The following is a 9,789-nucleotide window of genomic DNA, read 5'->3' on the forward strand; positions in this document are numbered from 1 at the left end:
TGGTCAATAAAAGAAATTCTTTTCCTTTTTATGGAGATTTGATTTCATGTTAATTGGCTTAGCCTTTCCCTGGCTCCTGAATCTCATCAACTGTGCTTTTCTTATGTGGAAAAATCGCTTGATTTGCACAACTTTCATCACAATTAGACATTTTATTTTCTCCTAATATCCATGAATAACTTTAACTAAGCCAATCTAAAGAAGGACTTTCAACTGCGTCCAAAATGGTAGAAACAGTAGTGGTTGCGAAGATCCAAATTTGCTAACACAGACCAAGTGCAGTCTCATATCATATCTAATATGCCATTTATAGTTGATAATCATGAGCCATATTTTCAGCAGGGGTGGAAAAATGACTGAAATTCTACTGAAGCTATAGTGAAAGTATAGATAATGTGTCAAAGTATCCAGCAAAGAATGTATTCAAATGAATTAAGTGTTAAAGTATTAAAAAGTTTCTTTTTTATCCTGAGAGAATTAAGTTGGTTATCTAAAACTATTAGATGATGAGTATCATTTTAATGCAATTATACGTTTTGCCTGAAAACAACACACAGTCTCTAAATTTGCTGGTCATGTGCATGACTAATGCTATATAGTTTGCTACTGAATTAATCAGAAGTAAAATATCATTTGAATAACCAATACTGACCATTAGACAGAATTCCACTTCCTGCCTAGCCAATTCTGTTAGCTATTAAAAATCAATGCTAGTCTAGTCTACTAGCATTCAAACTTAGTTTAATATAGCCAGGTAAAGTTACCAAAACTTACATCAACACGCCCTACAGGGAGGCAAAGGAGACACCTGATTTTATAAGAGTCTTTGGTTACTCCAGTGTATTGAAACATTTTACTGAGGTAGGGCCAGGGGCACTCAAGATCAAGTTCATCACTGCAGTCCTGTGGCTTATCTATATTCAGAAGCACACGGATAGCTCTACATTCTCTACAATTGAACTCAGCCGAAATGATTGGTTGCTAAACTGAGCCCATTCAATGCATATATAATGTATAGTCATTGGCTGAATGACATAAGAGACCTGAGTACCTAACAGTCCTGAATAGAAGGTCTAAATAAAGCATATAAGGACTAAAAATTTTTATTTATTTATTTATTTATTTTTTTTGTTTTGTAAATGTAATTACAGTACAAAGTACTCAATTTCAATAATACTCAAGTAAAGTATAAATACACCAAAATAATACTTAAGTGTCACAATGGTGAGATTAGGATTCAAGTTCAGGATTTACTTAGAAAATGGCAAACAAAACAAAAGCGCAAATCCAGCAACAAATGTGCAAGAGGTCAGGCAAACAGCAGGCCAAAATCCAAGTCAAAGGACAAATGAAAGCTATAATAATAATGACTTTAACAAATGGAATACTGTACACAAAGAGCAAAGAAGCCAAATTCAATGCTAAACAAGATAGGAGCAAAACTTTATTCAGTGAACTCAGTCTATTTAAGTGTGTGTGTGTGTGTGTGTGTGTGTGTGATTGAAGACAGGTGAGTCAGTTAGAATTCTGGTGATTGGGATCTGACAAATGGATGATGCATTTGAACTTGTGATGTGGTTTGTAGTTCTATTTGATTCTGGGACTTTAAGTCCAGTGTGGAAGTGTTATGTAGAAGGGCAGAATTCTGGGAGTTTGAGTTTTCAGTGGATGATGATGTATGATGTATGATGATTAAGTAGAGTAACAAAGTATAATTACTCAGTATCTTCCACCCCTGATTCTCAGGAAACTTCTCTAAAGGCCTGCTAAGTATTCTAAACCATTTTACAATCTGTATCACGTATAACTGGTTTGTCAATTGTTTAGGAGTCCATCAGTTTTGTATTTTGTTATTCAGTCTGTAAAAAATACCTGTCAAAATTCAGAAAAATAAAGTGATTCCAATAAGATATTATTTTAAATTTGAGAAAGCATTTTGTTTCATTCATATATATATAAATCTATCCTAGACAGACACTTACTAGATTAGTTCAGCTCAGGCCATTCCTCTCTTGCTCAGAATTATCTTCATTCTAAACCACAAAGCAATTTGGCTTAATAAAAAGAGCATGTATACCAGAGGTTCAAAATGAAATTGTTGTGTCTGGGGTTTTTTGGCCCATGTTTGGGAGTCATTCTGAAAATGTGATTTTTGTGTTCTGTAATAAGCAGAAAGGCAAATGGCCAATCACTCTGAAGCAATACTTTCCTTTACGCCACAGTTTACAACCTCTTTTCATTACATTAAGTCAATATTCACATCATATTTGTGGATCTTACATTATAAATTATATAAACACATCTATGAATTATCCAGTATATGATATATACTGTATGTATGTTATTACTACATAAATCCTAGTTTTGGCAGCATTGAGCGTGAATCTTAGCCAATGCAAATAAGAAATGATGTCAGCCATGTTTTTTTTGGCAACGTCCTTGATATTTTTGAAGATATTATAAAATATGTACATATAGAATGTGAGATATAGTTAGAGATATTCCATCATTTATAGCTAGTTCTGCATTAAATATGGCAAACTGGAGACACATTTGACTGCAAGAGTAAATGCATATGGTTAAAATCTTATCAGGATACAATCCAGATACAAGACACATAACAACCAGATGTAAACTGGATGTTGGGGGAAAAAAAGTATTTACCATAAATATTTACCTAGTGTGCTTGGATCCACAGATGATAAAATGCATATCAGGACAGGTTCTAGGGGATTAAGGCAGCTTATTCACACAGTTAGTTTATGCAGCATGAATGTTTTTAAGTGCTTGATATGATGAATATGAAGACCTACTGTGAATTTTTTATTTTGCATATGTACATACTTTATTTGTCCAAATTAAATAAGCAGAAAAATAAATCTGTTGAATATAAAATAAACATGTTTAATATGTGTGCAATGAAAATATAAACATTCTCTTTTAAATAAGACGTATATGCGTAAATTAGATGAAAATTTTACATATAATTAAAATGTGTACATTTAAGGTTTTGACCTAAATATTTTTTTGGTTTTGTATTATATAATAGAAATTCTCTTATCCTACACTAAACTATACTTCACTCACTATTATCCTACTAACCTAAATTGTTTCATTCAAGGTACCGATTTCGAGATTGTTCCCAGCCGCCACACATCAGGCATAATCTTGGAGAATGGACAATGTGCAGAAGAGCCTGACTGCATCAATTTTTTGCTTTGATCACCCGTCAGACTGTCATGTTGACATCTTCCACAGGCCCATGTATGCTTATTAAAAACATTGTGAAACACACCAGCCCAAAGATACATGACAAACATAACTAGCAGTGTCAGTAATCTGTATATTTCCCCAATACAATTCAATGACATAATTTTTTTTTGTTTCAATGAAACCCTTGCCATGATCTGCAGTATGTTCTGCAGTATGTTCTCAGCTGTCTTGTCTCACCATAAATACCATAAAATAGTTCAGTACATCCGTAATAAAGAGTGAAATGATGTGCTGACCAGGTGTTGTCCTGTAAAGCAGAACATTGAACTTTTTGTCAAACATTGCTCATAACAACATGCTTTCTTAAAATAACCTCTCAAACTTTTTTGCAAAACTTATAAAATGTTATATAATCTGTATACACTTGAAGAAGCACTGACAGCATAGCATCTCTTGGCTAAGATCAAGGCCTCATGCCATATCTCAAAGGAATGGAAAATGCCATGTACTTGACATCGCTTTTCATAATGCCATGGATTTGTCATTGCTTTTCATAAGTCTGGACATTAGGAATTAAAAGGTGAGATTTGAAAACAAGCATCATGCTCGTTTTCAAGATTAGAACCTGATTGAATAGGAAGACATTCCTAGAGGTCCTTTACTCATCAACACAGATATCTGCTTATATGCCTATTGTTCCGCTCAAGTTTAAAAAAAGTTGGTCAACTGTTCCTCATGCTTCTTCATCTTGGAGTTATTTGCAATTATGATGCACCTTTCAGCTGTAGTGGATAATTACTCCTGATAAATTGAATGGATAAATTCACCTGCCAAATTCCTTTCTGCTGTAATGGATACAGTGAATCCTTTTTACAATATTCAGTCTGGTTACAGGAAGCAATCAACGACCAACTGCTTGCCTTGTTTAACTAGTTACACTAGTTCTTGCTGGATTTTAAATTTTATTTGACAGACAACTATCGGTTTGTTTGCATAAATAAAGATACAGTCTCCCACAAGGTTTTGTCTTAGGCTACTGTTGAGTGGAAATCAGAAAATAATAGAGGTCAGTTATTCAAAATTGTCCATGGAGGAAAAACTCTACCAAAGGATGGAAGACCTGAGTATGTACTGTGGACAAAATTACATTATAACGCTGAAATCACTGCATGGCCCCAGAATGAGCCTTGTACCATCACTTGCATACAGAATCTCATTTCTCATCATCCTGTCCCCCTCATAACCCCAGTGTTTTGGGTATCCCCTGGAATGTTGCTGTTCATAATCCATCCATATCCTAATCCATCCATATCCATCCTGGAAGAATGGAGGGAAGAAATAGTACTTTGAGCTTGTACTGTAAAAAACTCATGGTCATACCACTCAAATCAAACTCACATGAAAACCTGAAAAGTATTTCTGTTGTTCCCTGAAGCTTGTTCCATGTGTGGAGAAAGGGATGGAGTTCTTTGACCCTGAATTAATTACAAGGCTTTAAATACTAATACATTTTCCCCATTAGTGTCTTTGAGGAGCACAAATCATCAACAAGCTTGACCTGTGCAGTGCTTACAGCCTCATGTGTATTAGAGAGGGAGAGGACTAGAAGATGCCCTTCATCACCAACACTTGTCTCTACGAATATCTGGTAATGTCTTATGGATTGATCAATGCTCCCTCACTTTTCCAGACTTTTATTAGCGTGAAAGTCTGTGAGCTCTTGAACTAGTTTGCCGTGTTCTACATAAATATATATTCTTATATTTTGTACCTCAGAACAGGAGAATATAGAAATGTCTCTCAAGCTGTAACAAAGCTTCTATAAAACTGACTCTAGGTCAAACAGGAAAGATGTGAATTCGGCAAACCTCCGAACAGGGGGTTGAGATAGACAAAGCCAGAGTTTAGGCTGTAACTTCCTGGCCCCAGCACAATAGGATCAAGAGGTTTCAGAGGTTCCTAGGACACAGTAACTTTATAAAATTTTCATTCAGGGCTTCAGTTCTGTGGCCGCCCCCGTCACCTCATTGTTCAAGAGAAAACCCAAACCTGAAATGGAATGATGCTATGTCTAAAGCATTTTCAGCCATGCTTTGTAGGATCATTTTAGTGCACTATCTGCCATTGCCCAGATTCTATACTATAGTCATAGTTACATGGGCCTTCAACATTACACAGATGTGCCTGCTTCTTCAGGAAGCTCAACCTAGCAGAGAATAATTTTCATGTAGGAAACCAGAAGCTACGTATTAGCCATAATGGCAGCTTTAGAAATCAGGAGACAGTGGCTGAAGAGTGATAAACATCTCTTCTGATTCCTCACTGACCAAAAGATTTTTGAATATGTTAAGTCAGCTTAAAAACTGTATTCTACCAGGCCCATCAGGCCCTCTTTTTTTAACCACTTTTGTTTTACAAATAGACCAGGATCAAAGAACACGAAAGCAGATGCACTGTCCTGAGTCCATGACGATCCCTATCGGAGACTGGCAGAGAACACTCTTTTCCAAACATCCTGTTTTTTAGAGCCCTTGTTTGATGGAAGATTATGGAAGGCATCATTAGGACTCAGAATGTTGAAACCACACCACTAGAATGACCTCCTGAAAATATATGCACCATATCATGTGACATTGACTCAGTCGGCACCTCACTCAGCTCAGAGAAAAATAATGCTGGTAACAAACTAGTTCTGGTGGATATTGCTAAGCAACTTCACTAATCGATAACTATCATGGCACTCCAGAAGACAATGTCTTAGAAAGGGGAATGCAATTCATGCCACATGTTTGGAAAGCCATTTGTCACCAACTCATCATGAATGTAAGTCTCTCTTGTGGATATCACTCACAGTCGAATGGTCAAGTGGAATGTGTGAACCAAGAGATTGGTCAGTTCCTCTGATTCGAGGAACAACCAGCAGGAATGGAGTAGGTACCTTGGCTGAGCAGCATATGCACAGAGCTTTCTCAATCCTTTACTGGCTTCACTACATTTCAACATGTGTTGGGTTATCAACCCCCAGTATTCCCATTCTCTGGACAACTGTCTGAGGTCCTTGCCATTGATGAGTTGATGAGGAAAAGCGAATAATCCTGGGAGGCAGCTCATGTCCAACTGCTCTGAGTGGTACAGCAGCAGAAGGTCCAAGTAAACTGATGGCAGAGATCTTGTCCATGCCTGTGCCCAGGCCAAATGGTCAGTCTTTTCACCAGGGACCTGCATCTGAGACTACCTGCACAAAAGGGCCTTGTAAATTATTAGAAAAATAAATCAAGTTTCTTATCTCCTAAAATTACTACCACTGAATAGCACCCATTTTCCATGTATCTTTGTTAAAGCCTGTTTCTCATTTGGCTCAGGTCGTGGTACCAGGAGCTGAGTTTCCCAACCTATTGAGATTGAAGATTTTCCAGCTTACCTTGTTCAGACCCTCCTTGACTCCAAGCAGTGGGGCCGGGGGAATATTCTGTCACAAGGACAGGGAGGTGTATGGTCCCAGGGAAGGCTGCTGAGTTACTGCAGAAGACATTCTAAATCCACAAATTATCATAGATGGGCCAGTGGTAGGCCCCACTGCAGGAGTGGTTCAGCTTCAGGAGCAATCTGCTGGGGGAGGGGGGTGTTCTATCAAACCAGCTCAGAATGTTATGCCTCCCCAACCATCAGAGGTCACAATTTCCCAGATACTAACACGTCCCTGCTGTTCATTCCCGGTTGACTTCCTGGTTCAATTTGTATATAAACCCATTGTGTTTGAACAATCATTGCAAAGACAGGACGATTACAAAAACATGTTTGGTTGTATTTAGGGTTAGTGACTTAAGGCTGTGACTTAAGTCCAAATATTACATCAGTGTTTACATGGGGAAATTTGTAAGTCTTCAAAGTAAAAGCATCTGACTTGGAGTTTCTCAATAGCTTCTGGACCAAAGAAGCACTTGCATTTAAACCTGAAATAAATCAATGATAGAAAATGGATTTTTTTTTTCTTTGCTGTCAAATATAAGACGATGTAAAATAAAAGCAAGAGACAATTTAAAATTGAAAAATAATAATAATAAAAGATTAATATGATGATATATGAATGAGAGAATGGCAAGCATTGAAATAAACATCTAATAGGAGTCCAAATATTGCCAATATATACTTACTGGCCACTTTAATAGGAACACCAGTACCTCTGCTCCTTCATGCAATTATTCGATCTGCCAATAATGTGACAACAGTGAAATGCATAAAATCACACACATCCAGGCCTAGAGCTTCAGTTAATGTTCACATCAAACCTCCAAATCGGGAAAAATTGATCTCAGTGACTTTGACCATGGCGTGATGCCAGACTCCAACCATTGTGCAACTAGAGCTTAAAAGTCTGTAGTTGGCATTAAATGCTCACCGGGAGTCCTTAACTCAACTCTGATTATGGGTTCAGGAATTTTTCCTTGACACTGTCACTACACAAATGGAACTGAATTTAACAGAATTTAATTTGAACTCAATGCAATTGTTCGAATTGCCTACATCCACATCTCTTTCTTGCCCAGTAATAGCAATATAGACAATGGCTTTTGACTCATTTTCCATTCTTGTGTGCATGTCATTCTGTGTACAGTTACCTTTGCAGAAGCTTAAACATACAATATACTCTGTAAATTATTGGCTGAAGGTGCACCAAGAATAAAAAAACACAGAAAATCATCAAATACCAGGTAAGTATACTCTCCCATTCACTAGTCAGGAGACCATAAAGAACAAGGAATGCTTGTATAAATCAATAATGAACACTGTAACTGAAAATATCTTGGATAGTCAGCCTGAGTTGTCAGGATAATATAATTTACACAGGACTACAGAGTCATTATTGGAACCGTGTCAGTCAATCATGCTCATCCTGCCAGAACTCTTTTATCACATAAATGGACCATGCAGCCTTAATTGAGTGAATGTGTTCCTGGATAGCAGACCCATGTTCACACACTTCAGAAGTGCAGTCTTTGTGTAGTTGTTGCCAGTGTGATATCAGTACCCAGCATCTGCTTGCATACCATATTTGCAGGGTTGGCTGTGAAGTCTACCTTCAAAGACTCTGACCCCTGGAACAAAGCCAAGTGAAATACCAAAATTCCTGGAGAATGTACATTCCATATATGTTGCAGTTTATCTTGACCTCAGTTTGAGCCCGAACTGTGATGAAGTTTCACATTCCACATCAGTTGTATAGTCCTTGCAGTTAGACTTATGAGAAGATATTCCTGTTTAGCAAATAACTGAATTGCCGAGAATGTATAATCCATTACATCCCATACAGTTCCATCAGACCCAACTACAGGCAGCTTCTTAAAGCGGACTGGAGTCTTTAGTAAATTTTAGTCTGAAGAGACAAAGTTGACTCACCAGAAGTTGATGAATTCCCTATTTTGGTTTCCCAGTCCATGTTGTATATGTCATGACACAGAGGCTGAGTAGGGGAAAAAAGAAATTGTATTGTGCCCACAATTATAAATATTATAATATTCTGATTTAGTAATAGATAGATTTTAGACATAAAATGCATCCATAAGCAAGGAGAAAAAGTGGCATAATTCAGAAAGACATGAAAAACGTCATGAAAATCATGTGACCTGTTTAAAATGCCATACACATGGAAAGAGTGAATTTTATCTTTAGAGAGGTGATTATCTAAGATAAGACCCTGCCTTTTTTTTGCTCTCTTCCAGCCAGACATTTGGCCTTCATCTCTCATAGCACTGCAGATACTATTTATATTGATTTTTAACTAAGATATAATTTAAGTAGAAATATATACAGTATGTGACTGACACAAAAGATTGGTCTGATAAATATGTTCTAGACTCACTTTGATGACATAAGTCAATCTAGTTATCCCATACATCTGTGTAAATGTAGACTGTAACTGAATACAAATACATTATTCAGAATCAACAGATAGTGTGCTTCTAAAGAGATACAAAAGAGATACAAGAATGCACATATAAATAGAACTATATGAATAGCACTATTCATATTTTTTTATGGTTAGCTCCAGTAGCCTGACCTAAACACTGTGTCACTACCTATGAAAACCATATTTATTTTATTATTTTTATTTTGCATTGTTTATAGTAAATAGGTGTCTCAAACGTGTATGAGGTTTAAAGTAGCAGTAGAAGGGGCTCTTGAGAACAATGACCAGGTAGTACATTTTTACTTTTGCAGCTACAAATTGAATGTACTGTTTACGTCCCACGTTTAAGGTTTTCATTTGACTCGCCCTTTTATATTGATTCAGCAGCTGTAGATCTTGGAGAAAATGGATATAGGATTCCCTCAGGTCTTTTACTCACACAAGTCTTTGGAAAAGCTCCTGCTATTGCCTGTTATCTCTTTCTGAAAAAAAGCAGTTACTTTGAAAGGTAACAATTAACATAAGTCTGTTTGGTTTGGAAATGTGAATAAGATTGTTAAAATGTCAGGTCATAGCCCATGGCCAAACTGTCAAACTGACAGATTACATTGGTTTTCAAACTATTATTTAGATAAGATGAGAGAGTACACACAACCACTGCTGCTTGG

General features: G+C 36.7%; 1 long non-coding RNA gene across 1 annotated transcript; it reads right to left on the bottom strand.

The window, feature by feature from the left end:
• Positions 1–1,230: 1,230 nt before the first annotated feature.
• LOC128321661 (uncharacterized) lies at positions 1,231–8,648 on the bottom strand. Its single transcript, XR_008305242.1, has 3 exons — positions 7,368–8,648; positions 6,635–7,166; positions 1,231–6,448 (listed from the first exon to the last, which is right to left on the bottom strand). It is a non-coding gene; the product is annotated as an uncharacterized LOC128321661 (long non-coding RNA).
• Positions 8,649–9,789: the final 1,141 nt, after the last annotated feature.

The sequence above is a fragment of the Pangasianodon hypophthalmus genome, chromosome 19 (assembly GCF_027358585.1).
Source record: "Pangasianodon hypophthalmus isolate fPanHyp1 chromosome 19, fPanHyp1.pri, whole genome shotgun sequence".
NCBI lineage: Eukaryota > Metazoa > Chordata > Actinopteri > Siluriformes > Pangasiidae > Pangasianodon > Pangasianodon hypophthalmus.